This window comes from Microtus oregoni, unplaced genomic scaffold (assembly GCF_018167655.1).
Source record: "Microtus oregoni isolate MIOR12 unplaced genomic scaffold, Mior012 000019F_ref0000042, whole genome shotgun sequence".
Taxonomy (NCBI): Eukaryota; Metazoa; Chordata; class Mammalia; order Rodentia; family Cricetidae; genus Microtus; species Microtus oregoni.
In genome coordinates, this window is record NW_024543078.1 from 22,885,917 (window position 1) to 22,911,265 (window position 25,349).

Below are 25,349 nucleotides of genomic sequence, written 5' to 3' on the forward strand. Positions count from 1 at the left end.
ATCAGAGAGGAACTGTTATAGCACAGGGAAAGTTAGTGTATGAACTTATCAGTTCATTTCCAGTTTGGCATACAATATTGTCACTGAGAAGAGGGGTTCTTGGTTGACGAATTGCTTCCATTAACCTTCTCTTTGGGCGTATTCATGGGATGTTTTCTTGATTGTTGATCGATGTGGTGTGGTCCAGCTCACTGGGGGAGGTGTCATGCCTGGGTGGGTGGGCCTAGGCTGTATAAGAAAAATAGCTGAGCAAGTTAGGGGGAGCAAGCTGGTAAGCAGTGTTCCTCCATGACTTCTGCGCCAGTTCCTGCCTCCAGTTTCCTGCCTTCCTTCCATGATGGACTATGGTTGGAATGTGGAAGCCAAATAAACCCCTTCCTTCCCAGGTTGATTTGGGTCAGTGTTTTATCCTAGCCTCAGGAAGTCAATGGGACAGTGTGCACAGATGAAGAAGAGTCCCAGACTGGATGAGAAAGCAGCCACAGGCTGGATGTCCACTTCAGCTTAGACGGCCACATGTTGACCCTTGTAAGATGATGGCTCTCTATGATCTAGATGCTCCATTTGACTTCAGCTTCCTCATGCCCTAATGCCCTTCCAGCTTTGAAGTGGTAGCCTGGTTCTGGAACTGTGTTTGTAGCATGGCACATGTGGTCAGGACCAAGTATGCAACCAGGATGTACTGGTCCAGACTTCCAAACTCCCTTCTGTGTTCTTGCTGCAAAAATGCAAGCACAGGGCCATCCTGAGAGAGGGGGGGAATCTGTCCTTGGTCTCTAATGAGCTTCCACAGCCTCAGTGCAGAGCCAGCACGAAGAGAGTTATTTCAGGGAGGTGGGGGATGCCTGAGACCAAGTCTTGCTTCTCTTGCTAGCAGAAAACTGAGGATGACTTCCCCTTTCAGGTCTCAGTTTTCTAATCTAGCTGCTTTGGTGAGAGGCCCACCTCCTATAGTTGTTGCCCTTGTATTTTTGTTCATGTATTGACTAAGCTAACCAATGAAAGACCCTCAGAACAGTGCAGATAGTGTTGGAAAGATCTTAGCCTCTGACCACTCTCTTTCAAGACCCTCTTTAAATATACCCAGAGCTTCCCTGGACTCGTTCTTTTCTGGATTCTTCTGGCAATATGTATCATGCACTATCATACTTATTAATTTATCTGTTCTTCTTTCCCAATAGGCTGTGATCACTCAAGGGCAATGTGTCCCTCACTGTTCAGTCCTTGTCATTGTCTGATGAGCTGAATAGATGAACCAGTGTCATCTGGATTTATGGGCAGAGTCCGGGCAGTAGAAATGGCTAGAATTCACCAACAAACAGGTTTGCAGAGAGCAAAGCTATGTTTCCTAGATCTCCATGCGTCTAAGTGAACCACATCCCCGAGTCCTGGCAGGCGGAGGGTGTGTAAAGAATGGGTGCCCCTTGAAGTCATGGCCAGAAGCTTACGATGCCTCTTCCACAAGCTCCTTTTCCTTTCATGGGCTGCCTTGGGATAGAAAGAGTTTGGTTTCCTGAATCACCGAAGAGAACAGAGACCTGGCATTTAAAATTGTATCAGGAGTCTCAAAACTGAACTTGTTAGTGCTACCAGGTGCTGAAACAAGGATCAGGGTGAAGAACAAGCATGTTCTTTAGGCTTCGTAACCCGATATAACTGCCTGCTGGCCAAGGTGGCTCAGCCCAGGATAGCTGATTGCACAGGCTCCTCCAAAGATCGGGACTGTATGAAGCTACTTAAACCCAAGGGACAACTGGTGATTCTGGTGACAGATGAGAGGGGAGGAGAAGCCAATGCCAACTCAGTAAGCTGTGCTTCAACTTGGTTGCCGCTTTGTCTTTCTGTCTTTCTGTCCCTCTGTGGGCAGTCTCTGAGTGCAATTCCCTCCTTCTTGTCGGGTGACTCAGGGAAAATGCTGATGTTCCTTTGGCTTCACAAGGCATCTCCCCAGACATTAAGCACAGTCTTTTGATTCTTTCATGGTTAATGATTGTCTTAATAAATATAACTGCTTATAATACAGAAACATCTATTTCCTCTTTTAACTGGTTTAATTTTTACAGACCTAGTGGAAAAAATGTCTTTATTAAATGTTATTTCTAAGAAAGTTTGTTCTAGGATTCAATTTCCTTTCAGTTTTCTAGAAAATCATTTTAATTCACTAAAGGTTCATTCGTTTAATGGCTTTTCTTGCTCATAGATAATGGTTAATCATTTGATAAGCTATTCCTCTCGGTGTTTACATGAGATCCAACCAGAGAGATGTCTGATGGGAAAGTCCTGTAAGTGACAAAGTCTCTGTCATCTGGACTAACTGAAGTGGGAACCGGTCTGAGCTACTGACATTGAATTGCAGATTATTTTCAAGGAGGTTGCTGTGCAGTTTTGAGTTATTCAAACTAAATTAAGAAACATGTAGAATTAACAACAGTTCTTAGCTTGTTGCCTTAATCCATCTTTCTAGGAGTTGGTACAGCCATCTACCTACTTATATCCAAAGTTGCTTCCAGGTCTATTTTCCATGAAATGCTCTTGGTTTCTGGAAAACCTCTGTCTTCATCTCCTTTGAACATTGTGTTTGTACCTCTGTTGACTGTGTTATGAAGAAGAACCATCGAGAAGCATTCTGTACAATTATAAGTTTAGAATTAGAAGGTTTATTTTTGATGCAGAGTGGCAGTTCGTTTGTGGACAGAAATTTCTTGACTTCCTAACTATTCATGTTTTCCTAGCTACAATGAAGGTTTATTTTTACTAGTATTTTTAATTGGTTGATAGTCATTTGCTTCTGGAAAGGAAATCTGACCATCTGAAGGTGCCAGTCCTGTTCTTGGGAAGGTCCGGTGAGCACCAGGATGAGAGCCATGCTTTTCAGCCTCAGACGCTGTTCTTTGTGTCCAGAGCAAGTGTGGCTGAAGCTCAGAGGCCATGTTTCTCCGACGTGAACTTGAAAGTGTGAAGAAGTGTGTATCTTGCTGGCTGTGCGGGGAGGTCAGTGGTGGTCAGTCACACCTGAGCATGGGCATCAGTGGTGGCCAGTTATGCCCAAGCACAGAAAGTCAGCAATGGTCAGTCACACCCGAGTATGGAGGTCAGCGGTGGTCAGTCACACCCAAGCGTGGAGGTCAGTGGTGGTCAGTCACACCCGAGCATGGAGGTCAGCTGTGGTCAGTCACACCGAGCACGGAAGTCAGCTGTGGTCAGTCACACCCGAGCGTGGAAGTCAGCTGTGGTTAGTCACAACCAAGCATGGAAGTCAGCGGTGGTCAGTCACACCCAAGTGTGTAAGTTAGTGATGGTCAGTCACACTCGAGCAGGGAAGTCAGTGCTGGTCAGTTACACATGAGTGTGGTAGTCAGCGGTGGTCAGTCACACCAGAGCATGGAGGTCAGCGGTGGTCAGTTACACCAGAGCATGGAGGTCAGCGGTGGTCAGTTACACCAGAGCATGGAGGTCAGCGGTGGTCAGTCACACCAGAGCATGGAGGTCAGCGGTGGTCAGTCACACCAGAGCATGGAGGTCAGCGGTGGTCAGTCACACCAGAGCATGGAGGTCAGCGGTGGTCAGTTATACCCAAGCATGCCTCTTTGGGCTTTGCTCTTCTCCTCTTTTTCTTCTTCTTATATTATGCTTCCACTCAAATGCATGCCCCAAGATGCCCTGGTGGGACTGTATCCTTGAGAAACTTAGATGGACTTATAGATCATGAAATGGTTTACGGGCAGAACAACAATGTAATTTATTCTCTAGAGTGAGCGGGAAGGAGGGTTAATGGTCATGACAAGAAAAAGGGAAAAGGAGGCTTTCCCCAAGCAGACTAGACACACCCCTCAGTTCTGTTGCTGAGAAACTTACATCTTCTATTTGCCAGATGCTAGAGCCTGTAACAGCATGGTACCAACTGTGCTCCCTCGTTGTGTGACAACTTGACCCAAACCATAGTCATCTGAGAAGAGGGAACCTCCACTGAGAAAATGCCTCCTTAAGATCATGCTGTGGGCAAGTCTGAAGGGTACTTTCTTACTTAGTGATTGATATGGGAGGTCCCCACCTACTGTGGGTAGAACTGCCCCTGGGGTGGTGGTCCTGTGTTCTATATGAAAGCAAGCTGAACAAGCCACGGAGACCAAGCCAGTAAGCAGCACTCCTCCATGGCCTCTGCATTGTCTGCCTCCTGCCTCCAGGTTCCTGCCCTGCTTGAGTTCCTGTCCTGACTTCCTTCAGTAATGAACTATGTAGCATGCTATAGTTTGAGTCTTAAATGTTCTCCAAAGATTTGGTTTCCAAGGAGACAATACTGGGAAGCAATGAAACCTTTGTGGGACCTAGTAGGAGGTCTTCAGGTCATTGAGGGAGCATCCTGGAGGGCATGGTGGAAATTTCTTCTCACTCTCCCTTTATTTACTGGCTACAAGGTGGAGCTGTGCTCTGTCACTCCAGGCCTCAAAGGGAGCCAATAAATTATTGACTTACGCCTCTAAAGGGGTGAGCCCACATAAAACTTTCTTCTTCACAAGTTGGTAGCCACAGATATTCCTGTGTGGGCAGAGAATATGCTCGTGAATGTGTACACGTATATGCTGGGATGTGGACACGTGTGCATGCCTGCTGAGGCCAGAGTCCACACAGGGTATCTTTGCCAACCACTCTTCAACATAAGTTTTTGAGACAGGGTTTCTCCCTGAAGCTGGAACTTACTGATTTGCCAAGGCTAACTAGCCAGTGAGCCCTGGGGAGCCTCTGCCTCTGCCTTCCTATTGCTAGGATTCTGGGTGCATGTCCCCTTACCTATTTTTTTTTTATGTGGGTGCTAGAGGTCTGAAGTGAGCCCTCATACTTCCACAGCAAGTACTTTACTGACTGAGCCACCTGTCCGCAATATAGGCATTCAAAAATAGTTCCATAAGCTCACTGAACAAGGCTGAAGTCAGGAGACCCCATAAACCCCAGAGAGGGCAAAATTGTGAAACAGAATGATCCTAGGTCTGAAATGATCATATGAAAGATTTTCTGCTGGTCAGGGAAATCCTGACCCTTATCTTTAGATAACTCAAAATAAAATTGCATTAAACTTCTTAGAGTTGGGCGTTATGGTAATAAATACCTTAATTCAGGGGAGCCAAACACTGTTCTCTTTTATTGAGGCCATAGTAACGTGTAATATCTGGTCACCCTCCTAGGGGCTCTTGAAGTCTGGGGGAAGTGCAGATGTCTTTCTGTCTCTCTCTTGATGATTAAAGGCTCTGAAAAAGGGAAGATACATTTTGAATGTTGATTCCAGGTGTCTGCAGGTCTAGACTGAGGCCGAAGGTCAGGAAAGGAGCTCCTACAGAGGCAGACTGGCTGAAGTTGCAGTTTGCAGAGCATCTGGGCGATCCCTTAGAAACAATTCGAGGGCTCTTGGAAAGTAATGTTTTCCTATAGCCCTAAAGATGCTTCTGAGTGGAGGCCTACCAAAGGCTTTGAAGTTCCGGTTGCCATGGGGATTTATGTGCCCAAACCCTGTTGGCTGTTGACATTATGTTGAGGAAGTAAAGAAATTGGAAAGCCCTGTCTATCTCAGACCCTTTGGTAGTTTAGAGATCTGAACTAGAAACTGAACACTGTCTAGTTTAAACTGGACACGGATCCTGTGATGTCAGCAAGAGCCCTCTTCCGAGAGTCCCCCTGTGTGCCCCATGTCTTGCCCATCTGCAGATGGGAGGGAGAACTTATTAAGGCTAATGACTCAACTCTCAGGTGCTCAGTTTATCTGTGAGACCTCAGGGATCTCTTTGGAACCACTATCACTTCCGTGGTCCTCTGAGGTATCTGGCTTGGATTTAGGAGCCAGACCTGATCATCCTGCTGTGTATATGGACTGTGTTGTCAAATGATCTCTACTCATATTTAAGCTGATAAGAGGGTTGCACCCAGCAACCAGGGGCAATGGAGACCTTCCAGCCACCAGGGATGATGGGGACCTTCCAGAAACCAGGGAATGATGGGCGCTCTTCTAGCCTTCTAGCCCTTTATCCCCCAAGGCTCCCAAGGCTTTCCTATGTAGCAAAATGCACCTTCCAGTTCCTTCAGAGAGCTGCGATGCGGCTCAGTGCCACCCCCACATTGCACCTGCTCACGGCTCAGCTTTGAAGGCTCAATTTAACTTCCTATGATTCTCTTTCTCCCTCTGCTCCTCTCTCCACCCCCTTTTCTGATTTAGAGACACGAACTAAACCATTTCAGGGCTTCCTGGCCTTGACAAAGTAGCATATAGACCAAAATACTCCCCCAACCCCTCTGGGTTTATCCAGATAGGGTTTCTCTGTGTAACAGTCCTGGTTATCCTGGAACTCGCCTTTGTAGACCAGGCTGGTCTCAAAGTCAAAGAGATCTGCCTGTCTCTGCATCCCCGAGTGCTAGGATGAAAGGCGTGAGCCACTACTGCCCGGCAGACTATAGTACTTTTAACAGAGTCCGGTCCTCAGGCTTCTGATTTAAATGAGTGGAATTCTTTGAAAATGTTGACCAGCTATGCCGAGGCGGCTGTCAGGATCTTGAGTTGTGCTAGTGAAGACGCAGCCTTTGCGACTTCCTTGTCGGCTCTGGGATCTACCAGGACAGCCAACTGAGCAAGGGAGCTTGGTCACAGACCTCCTGTGAGTTCTCCCTCTGTGCGAGGTGTCAGCATTGTCAACATTTTCGCCAGCGGTTTTGTAATTTGTCATAAGAATTAGTTCCGGCTTCGCGGAGGGCCTTGTGCCATGGTGAGAAGAGGAAAGTGTTGTGGCCTTTTATAAGACGCCGCCACTGGAGGCCAAGTCTGGTACAGCTGGAACAGTAGCGTGTGGGAAGCTCAGTCCCACCAGACCTCTCCGGGCCTGCTCCCTCTTGGCCTCCATCTTGTTACTGGCTGGAAATTCTCACGGGAAGTGGAAACAGACAGTTCATTTTCTTTACTGAATTTCTTTTAAGAACCTCTGTCTTTGAGGATTGCATGCGGGTGCCTGGGATGAAGGCCATGTGTTCCTGTCCCAGATCCATTAGAAAGGGACGTTCCACCACTGTCCTTGATTCCTAGCTCTCTGGACCTTTATAAAGCCCTGTCAACCTCAAATCCCTGCTCTCCTTTTCTATGCTAAGTGGAGGCACAATGCATCCTGGACAGATCTTAGAAACATCTTTCCGTTTGTCCCAGGAACACCCTGTCTCACGCGAAGCCTTCCCCAACCAGGCCAAAGACGCCTCCTCTTCCTCTTGCTGCCTCAACAGGACTCTGGGAGAGCTAGTGAATGCAGATCTCCAGGCTCTACTCAGATGCTAGCCCACGTGTGGATTACCCGAGAAGGAACAGCGGCTTACCACAGTATTCCTTCGATCCCCTCTTTGTCTCAACATCTCGCTCCTAGTTTCTTTGATAAACATGCACTAGGGGCTTGCTGTTTGGAAGAAAACGGGCGGACGGTGGAAAGAAAAGGGGCCACAGACACGCATGCACAGGCATGAACACTCATTTACAGAGGACCAGAGAACAGGGCAGGGTCAAAAGCCCTCCAGTGGAGCTGCGAAAGGGGTGTTCTCTCAAGAAGCAGCATCAGCATTCCCGGATGTGGGTGCAGATTCCCAGGTCCTCCTGAGCATTCTGTCTCTGGGGGTCACCTGATGCGCGAGTCCACTGTCCTTTGCTTCCACCTTGGGCTACCTCTTTCTGTTTTGTAATTATAGGTCACAGTTTGGAAGTGTTACAAACAAGAACTAAAAAATGCAGTTTACCCATAACCCACCACAGCTGCCTGCACCATTTGGCCTGTCTTGCCGCATTTATTTCCACGTGATATCAATATTCATAATTTAAAAAACATGAACAGAAATCTATTAGGGTGTGATATGGCTTTTAAAATTTCTTTTTTGATCACTTAGTAGTAAATTTTTTTTTCATGAAAGTAAAAATACTTTCGGCACATTAATTTTTAAAAGAGAACGTTCTTTGTAAGAATCTTATAACGGTCCCCTATCGCACAATTCTTTCTAAATCTTTAGAATTTCTAAGTCACTTGAAGAATATCCTTGAATGTATATCTTTGTGTATCTCTGAAATAATTTCATCAAAATTAATTAAGTAGGTTCCTTTCTTATGATGTATACTTCAGATGTAATTCGCTGAACATTTGTGACAGAGATCAGTGTAAGAGAGGAAGACTTCCCGTTTAGTAAGGGCTATTAATCACACCGCTGCTCTTCCATTTTATAATCAAAAATACACGCGGGCAGGACAAGTTGTGCTGAAGTATTTTAATTTTGCATGATTAAAGGACTATAGGCCACTGGTGAAGGACCCTGTCAGCCGCCGTGAGACAAGTAGCATGCGTCGCAGCAAATGCGAACAGGGACACGGGGCTCTCAGGGTGTCACTTGCTGAGATGCGGCTCGAGTCTCTGGAAACAGAAGCTAGTCTCTAGGGAAGCGGAAAGTCCGTGTGTATACGCACATCCTGATTTTAATCTGTCTATGCACAAGGCCCGCAGATTAATTAAGTCTGCTGGTGGCGGCGCTAAGAAGGTTGGCAGTGTTTCAACTCAGATTGGCACCATTCAAGACAGAGGCGCAACTGATGTGAATTCAAGAATCCTAAGACATGTCACAGATTCTGCGGAGAACATCTGATATGTATAGAGAGAGCTCGAAGTGAAGTCCTGGAGAAAATATGTTCCAGACGGCTACAGATGTTCTCAGATCAAATCGTATTTCTGTGAAGTTCTATAGCATATTTGCCCGGCGACGGTGCAGCTGATGCAAAGGGACGATTTAAGGGTTTCTTCCTGCTTAAAAAAAAATTGATTCTACCAACTTTTTGGGTAGTGTTAGTTACATATTTTGAAGCTTGTAATGGTGGATTTAGAAGGTATCTGAATCCCCAGTTAATAAATAAATAAATAAATCCCAGCTATTTGAGTCCATTTGAAACAATTTGAATGTTATGAATCATGCAGAAACTCCCAGACCTAACAGACTGTTTGACCAAATGAAATACATTTTCTAAGTCCTGACGTGTCACACCACGTGATCTTGGCTCTGAGGCCTTAGACACCGTGGAAGGCTGTGAGGACCGCTCTGACACTGGAAGAGCTTTGCCATCCCCTCCCGGGAACCATGGAAACACAGGAGGACAAATTCTCACATTGAAAGCTCTGTTGTAAAGTCAGATTGGTGACAGAGAGCCCCAGAATTGTTAGGGAGGGGGAAAGTCCTCCTTGCCAAATCCCCATCGATTCTGACTGTTTTGAGATGGACTAGGTACAGAAGTTTGACCAGGACTTCAGCGCTAAGAGGTCAGTGGAAGACCAAGTGGTGTGAAAGCAGAGGAGAAGAGGGTACTGGCAGTGAGAGGTTGAAGCAGGGACGGGCATGCAGGGAAAAGGAGGGGGTCAAGACACTATTTTGTCAAAACTAAGGATATTTGAAAAATCCTTAGAGGGGCAGCAAGATGGATCATCGGATGGAAGCACCTCCCCGGGAAGCCAGATGACCTAGGTTTAAACTCGGATCCACATGGTGGAAGGAGAGTCTGGTTTCCACAGGTTGTTTTCTAAACTCACATTAGAGCATCATGGTACACACACACAGCTCATGAGCACACAATGTAATAATAACAAAAAAACTCTTGTGGAAATACTTAAAATATTGTCTTAGTGAGGGTTACTATTGCCATGAAGAGATTCCCTGACCATGGCAACTCTTATAAAGGAAAACATTTAACTGGGGCTGGCTTACAGTTTCGGAGGTTTAGTCCACCATCATCACAGTGGGATGTGGAGGCAGACATGGTGCTAGAGAAGGAGCTGAGAGTTCTATATCTTGATTTGTAGGTAGCAGAAGCAACTGTGTGTCACACTGGGCATAGCTTGAGCAAAGGAGACCTCCAGGCCCACCCTGACAGTGACACACTTCCTCTAACAAGGCCATACCTACTCCAACAAAGCCACACCTCCTAACCGTGCCACTTCCTGTGGTGGGGGCGTTTTCTTTCAAACCACCACAAATATGTACTGAAAAGAAAAGAAGTTTGAGCAGATGCCCTGTATGGGTGGGTGATGTTTCCATTCGACAATATGGGTGGTTAAATGAACATCTCAGTGTAGAACATGGGAAACCATCTTACAAATTCTTAGTCAGGGAGGCTCAGAGCCCACCAAACAGCACAGACTATTGCTTTTGTTTGCCTACCTGAACTATCTAGTAAGACTATTGTTGAAGACACAACATGCTTGGTTGCAGAAATCAAGCTGGAACCAATCTGAAGACTTCCTCCATTAGGTTAACTTTCATAGTACCCAAAATGTGCACTTTCTGGGGGGCATAAAAGTCATCATTGCTTGTACTTGCTGGTAAACCATGAATACTACACCTACTTGCTAGGCAAAATATGCTCATTGGTATAAAAGTTAGGGGTCACCAACTGCTTCCTAATTAGATCTGAGGCCTGCCCAACAGGAGGGGATTCATACCACGTACAGTAAACTTGGTCAAAATTCATGCCTGGAGAGGCCATAGGCTCTATGGGAGAACCTACTACCGTTTCTTTGCTAAATGGAAATGTCATCAAATTGACCTCTTAATATTTGTGTCTACACCCATGTGTTTCTGCTGATTTCAGCCTTTGCTAGAAAAGATCTTTCTGCACTGGGTGGTAGTTAATGTGAGCGCATGATTGGTCAAAGTGCTGTGAACAAGGGACTGTTGGGTGCTTCTAAGTAGGACAGCTTTATCAATTCCTCTAGGCACAAGGAGCGCAAAAGAGCCAGAGGATGTGGAAGCGTTCTGAAAAGCTGTCCTTTGAACCTGAGAGGGCATCACACCTAGGAACTCACAGCAGTTTTTTGGTTTCCTGCTCAAGATTAAACCAGGAAAACCAGTCAACATTCAAGCAGACAGCTTAACTGGACTCAGTGGGTTAAAAAGAAAAAAACGAAAAAGAAAAACAACGGCATGAAAGGAGAGGATGTGTAGGTGGTGTCTGGGGGTATTTGGGGGAGGCTGGATATGACCAAGATATGTTGTCCTTTTGGTTGTGAGTCTGGCCTTTAATGGGCTGAGCCATCTGCACAGCCCAAACAAGATGAACTGTATACATGTATAAAATTGTTAAAAAATTAATAAATGGCATTTTTTTTAAAAAAGAAAATTTTGAACTGGAAATGCCTCCCCTTAGAATGTGGTTTCTTAACCACCACAATGAGACAGACTCAAGAAGATGGAAGGAGTTTAATCGTTTTATTAGTAAGCAGAGCTCTCAAAGGAAGATATGACCTTCTGATACGATTCTAGAAGATTTCCCTTTCTAAATGTATTCATATGTGATCTTAGGATGGAGTTGGGGGAATAAGCTGCTTCTCAGTGACATGCAGGGAACCTAAACGATCTCAGCGGCTTTGCTCAATTATCTTACTTTTGCAGAAGCATCCCATATTTTTCTCATTGCTGTGATGAAATACCTGACAAAGAACTTAGGAAGGGCGGGCTCGTTGTGAAGTTAGAGCATCAGGAGCGCAAGGCAGCTGATTCACATTGCCTTTGTAGTCAGGAAGCAGGGATGAGTCCTGGTGTTCAGAACCCCCACCCCCATTCCAGGACTCTAGCTCACAGCTGGTGCCACTCACATTTGGGGTCTTCCCTGCTCCTAAAGCTTTCTGGAAACACAGTCGCAGTCACGTCCAGAGGTGTGACCTTTGATTCTCTAACTTCAGTGAGGTTGCCGATGAAAATCCACCATTCCACACCTTATACACATCTTATAGAAAAAGCATTTCTAATATGCCGAAGCACCCATGGTGCAGAGTGGGCTGTGATTCTGCTTTGGGAAATGTGAGGAGTCAGACTCTGGTATGGATGAGGCTATGGGGGATAGGTGTGTGCATCTTCTACCTGTGTTGGTGAGCAACGATTCGAGGAGTAGAAGGAGACAAGGAGGTGACATGGGTGCTAGAATTATGTTAGGAAGCAATCCAGATTTTTCTGGAATCTAGGGACTTTTAAAACTTTATTTATTTTTTCTTGTTTTAATTGAGCTATATATTTTTCTCTGTCCTCTCTCTTCTGTTTGCCCTCTTCCATGGTCCCCACGCTCCCAATTTACTCAGGAGACCTTGTCTTCTTCTACTTCCCGTGTAGATTAGATCCATGTATGTCTCTCTTAGTGTCCTCTTTGTTGTCTAGGTTCTCTGGAATTCTGAATTGTAGGCTGTTTTTTCTTTGCTTTATTTCTAAAAGCCACTTATGAGTGAGTACATATGATATTTGTCTTCCTGGGTCTGGGTTACCTCATTCAATATGATGTTTCCTAGATCCATCCATTTGCCTGTAAATTTCAAGATGTCATTGTTTCTTTCTGCTGTGTAGTGCTCCATTGTGTAAATATACCACATTTTCCTTATTCATTCTTCTGTTGAGGGGCATGTAGGTTGTTTCCAGGTTCTGACTATGACAAACAATGCTGCTGTGAACATAGTTGAGCACATGTCCTTGTGGTATGATTGAACATCCTTTGGTTATACACCCAAAAGTGGTATTACTGGGTCTTGAGGTAGGTTGTTTCCTAATTTTCTGAGAAATCACCACACTGACATCCAAAGGGGCTGTACCAGCTTGCATTTCCACCAGCAATGCAGAAGTGTTCCCTTTCCCCCACAACCTCTCCAGCATAAGTTGTCATCAGAGTTTTTGATCTTGGCCATTCTTACAGGTGTAAGATGGAATCTCAGAGTCGTTTTGATTTGCATTTCTCTGATGTCTAAGGATGTTGAGCATTTCCTTAAGTGTCTTTCAGCCATTTTAGATTCCTCTGTTGAGAGTTCTCTGTTTAGGTCTGTACCCCATTTTTTATTGGACTATTTGCTCTTTTGACGACCAGTTTCTTAAGTTCTTTGTATATTTTGGAGATCAGCCCTCTGTCTGATGTGGGGTTGGTGAAGATCTTTTCCCATTCTGTAGGCTGCCGTTTTGTCTTGACCATATCCTTTGCTTTACAGAAGCTTCTCAGTTTCAGGAGCTCCCATTTATTAACTGTTGCTCTCAGTGTTTGCGCTACTGGGGTTATATTTAGGAAGTGGTCTCCTGTGCCAATGCATTCAAGTGTCCTTCCCACTTTCTCTTTTCTGAAGTTCAGTGTGGTTAGTTTTTTGTTGAGGTCTTTGATCTATTTGGACTTGAGTTTTGTTCATGGCGATAAATATGGATATATTTTCATTCTTCTACATGTTAATATCCAGTTATGCTAACACCATTTGTTAAATATGCTTTCTTTTTTCCATTTTACGTTTTTGTTTTTGTCAAAAGTCAGGTGTTCGTAGGTATGTAGATTGATATCTGAGTCTTTGATTTGGTTCCATTGATCTTCCTGTATGTTTTTATACTAATACCAGGCTTTTGTAATGTAGCTCTGTAGTAGAGTTTGAAGTCAGGGATTGTGATGTTTCCAGAAGTTCCTTTATTGTACAGGATCGTTTGGTTAACATGGGTTTTTTTTTTTTTTTTGCCTTTCCATATGAAGTTGAGTATTGTTATTTTGAGGTCTGTAAAGAATTTTTCTGGGATTTTGATGGACATTGCATTGAATCTGTAGATTGCTTTTGGTAAGATTGCCATTTTTACTCTGTTAATTCTACCTACCCAAGAACATGGGAGATCTTTCCATTTTCTGTGTCTTCTTCAATTCCTTTCTTCGAAGACTTGAAGTTCTTGTCATACAGGTCTTTCACTTGTTTGGTTAGAGTTACTCTGAGGTATTTCATGCTATTTGTGGCTACTGTGAAGGGTGACGTTTCTCTGATTTCTTTCTCAGTCCTTTTATTATTGTCGGTATAAAGGACGGCTACTGAATTGTTTTTTTTTTTTTTTGAGTTAATCTTTATCCTGCTACATTTCTGAAGGTCTTTATGAGTTTTAGAAGTTCCCTGGTGGAATTTTTGGTATTGTTTATATAAACTATCATACCATTAGCAAATAGTGAGAGTTTGACTTCTTCTTTTCTGATTTGTATCCCCATGATCCCCTTTTGTTGTCCTATTGCTTTAGCTAGAACCTCAAGAACTGTATTGAATAGATATGGAGAGAGTGGAAACTTTGTCTTGTTCCTGATTTCAGTGGGATTGCTTTGAGTTTTTCTCCATTTAGTTTTATGTTGGCTGTTGGCTTGCTATTTATTGCCTTTATTATGTTTGTATCCCTTCTCTCTCCAAGACCTTTGTCATGAAGGGATGTTGTATTTTGTCGAAGACTTTTTTAACATCTAATGAGAGGATCATGGTTTTTTTTTTCACTTTGTTTATATGGTGTGTTATACTGACAGATTTTCTCATGTTGAACCATCCCTGCATCTCTGGGATGAATCCTACTTGATCATGGTGGATGATTTTTCTGATGTGCTCTTGGATTCAGTTTGTCAGTATTTTATTGAGTATTTTTGCATTAATGTTCATGAGTGAGATTGGTTTGTAATTCTTTTTCTTAGTGTGGTTTGGGTATCAGGGTAATTGTAGCTTCATAAAAATTTTGGCAGTGTTCTTTCTATTTCTATTGTGTGGAACAATTTTAGGAGTATTGGTATTAATTTTTCTTTGAAAATCTTTTCGGATTCTGTGCTGAAACCATCTGATCCTGGGCTTCTTTTTTTTGGTTGGGAGACTTTTGATGACTGTTTCTATTTCTTCAGCAGTTATAGGTCTATTTAATTTGCTTATCTGGTCTTGATTTAATTTTGGTAAGTTATATTTATCCAGAAAGTTTTCCATTTCTTTTAAGTTTTCCAATTTTGTGGAGTACAGGGTTTTGAAATATGATCTGATGATTCTCTGGATTTCCTCCATGTCTGTTGCTATGTCCTTCTTTTGATTTCTGATTTTGTTCATTTGGATATTCTCTCTCTACCTTGTGGTTAGCTTGGACAAAGGTTTGTCTATTTTGTTGATATGAACTCTTGGTCTCATTGATTCTTTGTATTATTTTCTTTGTTTCTATTTTGTTGATTTCAGCTCTCAATTTGATTATTTTCTCCCTTCTAGTCCTCCTGGGTGAGTTTATCTCTTTTTGTTCTAGAGTTTTCAGGTGTTCTGTTAACTCACTAGTGTGGGATTTTTCCAGCATCTTTATGCAGGCATTTAGTGCTATGAACTTTCATCTTAACACTGCTTTTATTGTGTCCCATAAATTTGGGTATGTTGTGTGGTTATTTTTGTTGAATTTTAGGAATTCTTTAGTTTCTTCCTTGACCCATTGGTGATTCATGTGAACATTGCTCAATTTCCATGTGTTTGTGGGCTTTCTAAAATTAGTGTTGCTGTTGAATTCTAGTTTTAAGTCATGGTGATCTAATAAGATACATGGCATTATTCCAATATTTTTTTTTATTGAAAAAAAATTTCTGCCTCCTCCCAGCCTCCCATTTCCCTCCCCCTCCCCCCACTCCTCTCCCTCTCCCTCTCCAGTCCAAAGAGCAGTCAGGGTTCCCTGCCCTGTGGAAAGTCCAAGGTCCTCCCCCCTCCATCCAGGTTTAGGAACGTGAGCATCCAAACTGGCTAGGCTCCCACAAAGCCAGAACATGAAGTAGAATCAAAACCCCGTGCCATTGTCCTTTGCTTCTCATCAGCCCTCATTGTCTGCCATGTTCAGAGAGTCCGGTTTTATCCCATGCTTTTTCAGTCACAGTCCAGCTGGCCTTGGTGAGCTCCCAATAGATCAGCCCCATTGTCTCAGTGGGTGGGTGCACCCCTCGCAGTCCTGACTTCCTTGTTCATGTTCTCCCTCCTTCTGCTCCTCATTGGGACCTTGGCCAGCAATACCACTCTTGGTAATATACCCAAGAGATGCCCTATCATATTATAAAAGCATTTGTTCAACTACGTTCATAGCAGCATTATTTGTAATAGCCAGAACCTGGAAACAACCTAGATGTTCTTCAATGGAAGAATGGATGAAGAAAGTGTGGAATATATACACATTAGAGTACTACTCAGCAGTAAAAACAATGACATCTTGAATTTTGCATGCAAATGGATGGAAATAGAAAACACTATCCTGAGTGAGGTGAGCCAGACCCAAAAAGATGAACATGGGATGTACTCACTCATAATTGGTTTCTAGCCATAAATAAAGGACATTGAGTCTATAATTTGTGATCCTAAAGAAGCTAAATAAGAAGGTGAACCCAAAGAAAAACATATAGTCATCCACTTGGATATGGGAAGTAGACAAGATTCCAATATTTTTGTATCTGTTGAGGTTTGCTTTGCTACCTAGTATGTGGCCAATTTTTGAGAAGGTTCAATGAGGTGCTAAGAATGTATATTCTTTTATGTTTGGATGAAATGTTCTACAGATGTCAGTTAAGTCCATTTGAGTCATAACATCTGTTAGTTCCTTTATTTCTCTGCTAAGTTTCTGTCTGGTAGACTTGTCCAATGGTGAGACGGTGATGTTGAATTCTCCTACTATTAGTGTGTGTGGTTTAGTGCTTGTTTTAAGCTTCAGTAGTGTTCCTTTTACTTATGAGGGTGCCCTTGTATTTGGGGCATAGATGTTTAGTATTGAGGTTTCCCCATGGTGGATTTTTCCTGGGACTAATATGAAATGTCCTTCTTTGTCTCTTTTGATTGATTTTAGTTTGAAGTCTATTTTGTTAGATATTAGGATAACTACCATTAGTTTGTGTCTTAGGTCCATTTGATTGGAAATTTTTTCCCCAACCCTTTACTCTGAGACGATGTCTGTCTTTGAGGTTGAGGTGTGTTTCTTGTATGCAGCAGAAGGATGGATTCTGTTTTCATATCCAATCTGTTAGCCTGTGTCTTTTTATAGGTGAGTTGAGTCCATTTACATTAAGGGATATTAATGACCAGTTAGTTCCTGTTTTTTTTTTTTTAGTTTCCACTGTTGGTGATTTTATTGTGTGTGTGTTTCCCTTTTTTGGGATTTGTTGCTGTGAAATCAACTCTTGTCTGTGTTTTTGTGGATGTAGCCGACTTCCTTAGGTTAGAGTTTTCCTTCTAGTACTTTGTGTAGGGCTGGGTTTCTGACTAGGTGTTGGTTAAATATGGTTCTGTCATGTCTTATTTTGTCTATCTATGGCGGCTGAAAGTGTTCCTGGGTGTGGTAGTCTGGGCTGGCATCTGTGGTCTCTTAGTGTCTACATCACGCTTGACCAGGACTTTCTGGCTTTCATTGTTTCCATTGAGAAATCAGGTGTAATTCTGATAGATCTGTCTGTATATGTTACTTGGCCTTTTTCCTTTCCAGCTCTTAATATTCTCTCTTTATTCTGTATGTTTAGTGTTTTGATTATGTGGCAAGGGCACTTTTTGTTTTGGTCCAGTCTATTTGGTGTTCTGTAAGCTTCTTGTGTTTTTATATGTATATCTTTCTTTAGGTTGGGAACGTTTTCTTCTACAATTTTGTTGGATATATTTTCTGTGTTTTGAGTTGGACTTTTCCTTCTTCTATCCCTATTAGTCTTAGGTTTGGTCTTCTCAGGATGTCCCATATTTCCTGGATATTTTGTGTTAAGCTTTTATTAGATTTAATGTTTTCTTTGACTGATGAGTCAAATTTCTCTATCGTATCTTCAACACTTGAGATTCTCTCTTCCATCTCTTGTATTCTGTTGTTTATGCTTGCATTTGTGGTTCCTGATCATTTTCCCATATTTTCTGTTTCCAGAATTCCCTTGGTTTGTGTTTTCTTTATTGTTTCTATTTTGGTTTTCAAGTCTTGAATAATTTCTTTCATCTGTTTGATTGCTTTTTCTTGGTTTTCTTTAAGGGATTTGTTGATTTCTTTCAATTTTTTGTTTGTCTTTTCCTTTATTTCTTTGAGAGAATTTTTCATTTCCTGATTAATGGCCTCACACATTCTTCTAAAGGTATTTTTTTAGGTTATTTTCTTCTGCTTCCTCTATATTGGGGTATTCAAGTTTTGCTGTTGTAGGGCTACTAGTTTTTGTTGGTATCATGTTGTTCTTTGTGGTGTTGAATGTGTTCTTACTTTGTCTACTTATCTTTTCCTCTGGTTGGTATATTTAGGATTGTGTCTCTGGTGTTCACTCTTCCAGGTGCCAGTGGATCCAGGGGTCAGATGGTTGTACCTTGTGGTGGACTTGGGGCCAAAGTTCCAGTTAAGGCAGAGGTCACTTGGTGTTCCGGGGAATTGCTTGGCACTCCCAGAGGTTGATCTGCAATCCTAGAGGTTGGTCGGGCCTGCTCCCATAGAGGTTGCTTGTTTGGGCCTGCTTCCGCAGAGGTCACTGACTCGGGCCTGGTCCCACAGAGGTAGTTGGTTTGGGCTTGCTTCCATGCAGTTCGCTGGCTTGGACCTAGTAAAGAGGAGGTCACTGACTTAGGCCTGGTCTGACAAAGGCCACTGGCTTGGGCCTGCTCTGGCAGATGTTGCTGGCCTGGGCCTGATCCCACAAAGTTGCTGGCTTGGGCCTGGTCCTGTGGAGGTTGCTCTCTCAGCCCTGCTCCCATGGAGGTTGCTGGCTTGGGTCCATTCCCACAGAGGTTGCTGGCTCAGATCTGCTCCCTCGGAGGTCACCCCCTTATACCTGCCTTGGTGGAGGTCATTTGCTTGGGCCTGGTCCCATTGAGGTCATTGCCTTGGGCCTGCTTCTATGGGTGTCCCTGTCTCAGACCTGCTCCTGCAGAAGTTGCTGACCTGGGCTGCTAGGGACTTCTAGACATAAAATTTTCAATGTTAGAACTAGGATATTCGAAGAATGATGTTCCTGGGTCACCATGACTGACTTTGTGAGAATGGACCAGCCACTCTGCCTTTCTTATTTTTGATAACCTTTTCCCACTTAAAGGTTACCACTGATAGTCAGTTAGAGATGACGTCATTTGACTATCAATGTGGTAGCCAGGAATAAAAATGTGCATGTATGGAATCCAACCCCACTCATACATGTCTTGATTCCCAAAATACACCTTTTAATAGCGCCATTCTCTTTAAGGGCCATTTTCTTTCAAAACACTATATTCCACTCCCTGGCTCCCAAAGGCTTATAGCCATATCATAATACAAAAAATGCATTCAATTCAACTTCAAAAGTCCCCATAGTCTATAACAGCCTTATACTTGTTTCAAACTCCAAAGTCCAAAGTCTCTTCTGAGACACGTGACAATCTCTTACTATAATCCCCTTGTAAAAATAAGAATTAAAAAACCAATGTATAACAACACAGGATATACATTACCTTTCCAAAATACAGGGATGGGAGGATAGTGAGAAAATACTGGACCAAAGCAAGACCAAACACAAGCTGGGCTAACTCTAAACTCTGCAGCTCCATGTCTGATGTCAAAGTGCTCATCAGATCTCCAGCTCCTTTCATCTTTGTTGACTGCAAACGCACTTTTTCCTCTTGGACTCGTTCCACCCTTGTTAGCAGCTCTCCTTATCAGGTATCCCATGACTCTGACATCTCTAACACCTTAGGCTCTCCAAGGCAATCCTGGCTTCAACTTCATAGCTTCACACAATGGCCTCTCTAGGCCTCCATTCAGGGACACCCCTGATATATGCCTGACTTCAGTGGCTTGCTTTAGGTGTGGAGGTAAATTCCATAACCCATTTACTTTGTCCTTAACTCTAAATCCAGAACCACTTGACTGAAGCTGCCAAGTTCTTCTGCTTGCTAGGGCTGGATCATGTCCCCCTCATCAAATTACACCTTTACCAGTTTTCTGTCCCTCACTGCCTAAGCTTGGCTGTCTTGAAACTTGCTATGTAGACCAGGCTGGCCTCAGACATAGATATCTGCTAACCTGTACCTTCCCAGTGCTGGGATTAAAGGTATGCCCCACCATCCCTGGCTCTAAGTTTTTCTTTAGTTTCTTTCCACAAGATGGATACTTATTTGGGTGGGATCTTGTCCCCAGATCACCACTCCCTTTATCCCATTCCTCAATCCATTTATCTCTTTGAATCCAGAATTTAGCTCTATTCCATTTTCTAGTGTTCCCTTTTCCCTCAAAATTTTCATTTTGTATTTTATCTTGCTCAGCTTGCTCCTTTTCTTTATAAATCTTCATTAGAGTTACCACTAAAAACCACATGACAACATCTATACTAGGTTGTTTTCAGATTTCCTCTGCCAAGAGAATTTATCTAAAACTCTTCACTTTAGCCCCCAGAAGACTCTTTGGACAAGGGCAAAAGGTAGTTACTTTCCTCCAAATATTGTGATATTTCCACCAAAATATAACAAGGACAATCTCTAAGCAACATACTAAAATTCTTCTCCTTTGAAATCTATAGAGCGAACACCCCACAGTTCAAGTCACAGTCAGCACCACTGTCTTCTATGCTCCTACTAGCATGGCCCATTAAGCAGCACTTGAAGCATTCCACTGCTCTCATAAGTGAGAGTACCAAACTCCAGATTCCTCCAAACACAAGCATGGTCAGGCCTATCACAACAACACCCCAGTCCCTGGTTCCAATTTTTTATATTAGGGCTTTTTCAATGATATGAAGAGACACCATGCCCACAGCAACTCTTAGAAAGAAAACATTTAATTGGGGTGCACTTACAGTTCAGATGTTTAGTTGACTATCATCATGGTGGGACAGCGTGATGTGTAGGCAGGTGTAGTGTTGGAGCTGAGAGTGTTACATCTTGCAGGCAAGAGGAAGTCAACTGACAAACTTACTGAGGAAAGTTTGAGCAAAAGAGACGTCAAAGCCTGTCCCCACAGTGACACACTTTCTCCAACAAGGCCACATCCTAGCAGTGCCACTCTCTTTGGGTGCCATTTTCTTTCAAACCACCACACTCTGCCTAGAGGTCCAGAGAGGTCATTGCATGAAACTGTGAAAGTGAAGTCTAAATTGTTTTGGAGATACCAAGATGTTGGTGACGCCAGAACCATGGGATACCTGCCAAAGAGAACTGCCAACTGGGAGTGGAACCAGCCCAAGAGAGAGAAGCATTTTGCAGTCAATAAAGCTGAAGAGAGTTGCATATCTGAAGAGTGTTTGACATCAGACATAGAGATACAGTTTGGAGTTTGCTCAGCTGGTTTTCGGTCCTGTTTGGTCCAGTATTTCCTCACTGTGCTCCCTTCTCTACAATTTGGAATGATAATGTATGTCCTGTGCCATTATATGTTGGAAATATGTGATCTGATCTTTAACTTTGTTTTTATAAAGGATTACAGCTAAGAGATTGCATGAGTCATGAGGTGGTGGTGCACTTTAATCTCATCACTTGGGAGGCAGAGGCAGGAGGGTCTTTGTGAGTTTGAGGTGAGCCTGGTCTACAAAGCAAGTTCCAGAATAGCCAGTACTGTTATACAGAGAAACCTTGTCTTGAAAAACATAAGAAAAGAAGAAAAAAAAGAAAAGAAAAATAAAGAGAGAATGATAAAAAGATTGCATGAATCTCAGAAGAGACTTGGAACTCTGTACACTTAAATACATTTAAATATATTTGAGACTGTTACAGACTATGGGGACTTTTGAAGTTGGACTAAAAGCATTTTTGAATTATGATATGGCTGCAAGCCTTTGGGGGCCAGGGAGTGGAGTGTGGTGTTTTGAAAGAAAATATCCCCCATAGGGAGTTGCACTATTAGAAGGTTTGGTTGGAGTAGGTGTGGCCTTGTTGGAGGAAATGTGTCACTGTGGGGATGGGATTTGAGGTCTTCTATATCTATGCTTGGTGACACAGTTTATTTCCTGTGTCCTGCAGGATTAAGATGCAGAATTCTCAGCCCCTTCTCCAGCACCATGTCTACCTGCATGCTCTCATGTCCCACCTTGATGATAATGCTAAACCACTGAAACTATAATCCACCCCAATTAAATGTTTTCCTTTATAAGAGTTGCTGTGATCACTGTGTCTCTTCACAGTGATAGGAACCTTCACTCCATCTGCAGGAAGAATGTGGAAATGTTGTAATAAAGACATTGCCAAGTTCTTTAGCAGTTCAGAGGTGTTAGGTTTTTAGTTTTTTTTTTTTTTTTTTTTTCCTAAGCAGGGAATGTTTATGTTGAGTGTTAGGAAGAGTAGGCATTGATAAGCAGGAACTGTAGGAGACAGAGTGCTGGGCATGCAAGCTGCTGAAGACATAACCCATGCCCTCAAGTCACTTAATTCCAAGTGTGAGCCTGTGGTAGTTTGAATGAAAATGGCCCCATAGGTTCACAGGGAGTGGCACTATTAGGAGGTGTGGCTTTGATGGAGTACATGTGGCCTTGTAGGAGGAAATATGCCAGGTCCAGTGTCACTTTCTCCTACTAACTGCTGATCTGGACATAGAACTCTTGGCTCTTTATTCAGCACCATGTCTACGGGCATCTGTCATACTCCTTGCCACGATGATAATGGACTAAACCTCAGAACTGTAAGCCAGCCCCAATGAAATGTTTTCCTTTGTAAGAGTTTCTGAAATCATAATGTCTTTTCATGGTAATAAAATCCTAACCAGAGCCTGAACAGTGCACATCAGTGCTGTGGGAGTTCAGGGAGAGCAGAGATTTTTATAATCTGTGGGAGGGAAGATGTAATGGCAGGGAATGTTGGATAAGATGGTTTCAAAATTTAATTACATTTATTACTTATGTGTGTATGCCTGTGGTGGTCAAAGGACAATGGTCAAAACTTGCCAAAGTCAGCTCTCTGCTTCTACTGGATGGGTCCTGGGGATGAAACTCAGGGTGTCAGACTTAGTGGCAAGCACCTTTACCCACTGAGCCAAACTGCAGGCTGTATTAGTAAGTCAGCACTGTAACAGAATGCTTGGCCACGATGAATTTATTTTGAATCCAAAGGGTTCGTTCAGCTCTTGGCTCCATATCCTTCAGCCAAGCATTATGACAGGGGAGTGTGTGGTTTCATGGAACATTTTCATTGCATGGTAAAATTCTAGTACGCAGAGGGTAAGAGAGACATGAGGGGCTATATGCAATCAAATGACTTCAAAGTCACACCCCCAATGAATTCCTTCTTCCCAAAGTTTCCAATATCTGTTAAAGTATAATCTGAGGCTTATGGTAGTCAACACATGAGCCATGTTTAAACACAACAGAGTTTCAGTCAGTGTAGGCAAACAGTTGGGATACAGTCTTTGACCGAGCAGAAGGTTGGAAGTCAGGAGTCTGGGACAGAGCATGTGTGTCTGGGAGTGTGGGAACAGTGGGGCTAAGAGGATCACCTAGATGACTGAGCTCAGGAGCCCGGATGGGAGCTTGGCTTCAAAATCCAGAGCCAGCTGGAAAGTCTAGCAGCTTTCTTGGGTGCCTGGGATGACAGCCTGAAAGAATTGATTCACGGTTTCTTCCATCAGCACGAATTGGACGAAGGAGGCCAATCTTGAGAATTCTTTACCAATCCCAGGTGAGTGTGTGTATGTGGCTGGGCTGATGCAGAGGCAGGAGATCTGGCAGACATTGGGAGAGCGCTTCTGACAGCCAATCTGGTGACAAATCGCGCAAAGCAGATGAAAGAAGAGGCGATTTACTTATCTTTAAAGTGGGAGTCTTGCACACAGCATTCCTTTCCCTTCTGGAAATTCATAACTTCCAGGTTTCTTGACTTAGCGGCTGGGAAAATTGCCAGCACCTTCCTTCTTTCTCCTTTCACATCCCGTTCCAGAGAGGGTGGGAGGAAGCGAGGGTGGCGACTGGTCTCTGGAAGACGTTTCTTACTTTGGTGGGGAGGCTAGGCATTTGGACATGTCACGACACAGTCATAGGACAGTGGCTACTACTATAGAGTTAAGAGAAAGCTGAAGGAATCCAGCCTCACCTGGAAAGGTAGAGACAAGTCAACAGACATCTCATGTCAATCACACAGGAATGGGGGCGGGGAGAAGGTCCCATGAAAGGACTCTAGGTAGGAGAGATGCAAGCGACCCACCAGGACTAGCCTGACCGAAGCTAGGTAGGCTGGGGGCGAGGGATGGGGAGAAAAAGGGAATGTGGTGGAGATGTGGAAACAGAGTTAGGCTGTGCTGATGTCGGAGGACCTTCTTGTAAAGGAATTTGGCTAGGATGTGGCTCCTGATATAAGATATGCACATGATGCCGGGAGCTGTAGCAGCCATCTTGTGACTAAGAGAGAAGGTTGTTTAAGAGGCTAAAGTGACTGAACAGAAAGGGGTAAGCAATCTGGGCTCTCAATGACCCGCTCAGGTGATCATCCGTGGAATTCTTGTTTTCTTTGTAATAAGCGCCACCGTTGTTTAAGCTGAAAGTGTCTTACATGAAATGGACTCACCAGAATCCCTCAGCAAATGAGGACATCAGTACAGCAAGATACAAGTCTTACCGTGCCTTTCCTTTCTGTCCACTCCACTCCTTTCATCCCCTGTGCATCCCTTGCAAGTGCCAGCAAATTGCAGATGAGCTTAAAAATGGGGGGGGGGGCGCTCAGAATAGTAATGCTTATTGTCTTAGCCCCAGTGGCCAGCAAAGTAAAATACTCTATAAAATAGTGTCCTTCTGGCTCCTAAAGTCTACCTCTTCCAAATTTGGGCTCAGCTTTCACCCACCCTTCCTAAGAACCCATTCAGCAATGTCTCTCACCTGCACTGAAGTAGTCACACCCAACTCCTGCCCAGGGCCTCCAACACTCACTGTGGTCACCGCTCCTCCAGGACCGTCAATCATCCTTACCTCCTAAGCACAAACCAGATCATTCACTACACCTCTTAAACACCACCCGTATTTTATATCAGGAGCCACATCCTAGCCAAATTTCTTTACAAGAAGATTCTCCTACATCAGCACAGCCTAACTCTGTTTCCACATCTCCACCACATTCCCTTTTTCTCCCCATCCCTCACCCCCAGCCTACCTGGCTTCCAGTCACTCTAGTCCTGGCGGGTCGCTTGCATCTCTCCTGCCTAGATCCTTCCATCGGACCTTCGCCCTGCCCACATTGCTGCTGTGATTGACATGAGATGTCCGTTGACTTGTCTCCACCTTTCCAGGCGAGGCTGGATTCCTTCAGCGTTCTCTTAACTCGACAGTAGTGGCAGTGAACTCTTTCTTCCTTGTGTGTCTTCCATTCTATTTTTAAACGACCAAGGATCCTGCCCCAGAACCTCCATCAGATTTACCGTGTCTCAGTGGAAGGGAATGGATTGGAGAATCACCCCTGAGCTAGCTACCAATAACAAAAATGGGCAGGTGGGAAGTACTTGAAGCAGAATTTATACATTCTATCCCAGAAGCGAGTAAAATAGCCTGTGAACAGGTAAATGTTTCTCCTGTTTAAAGTTCCTGGGCTTAGGGAAATTATTCCTTAGTGTCTGGAAATGCAGTTTTGTGCTTCTGATCTCCAGGTAGGGCTGGAGAAATAGATTTCAAAGAGACT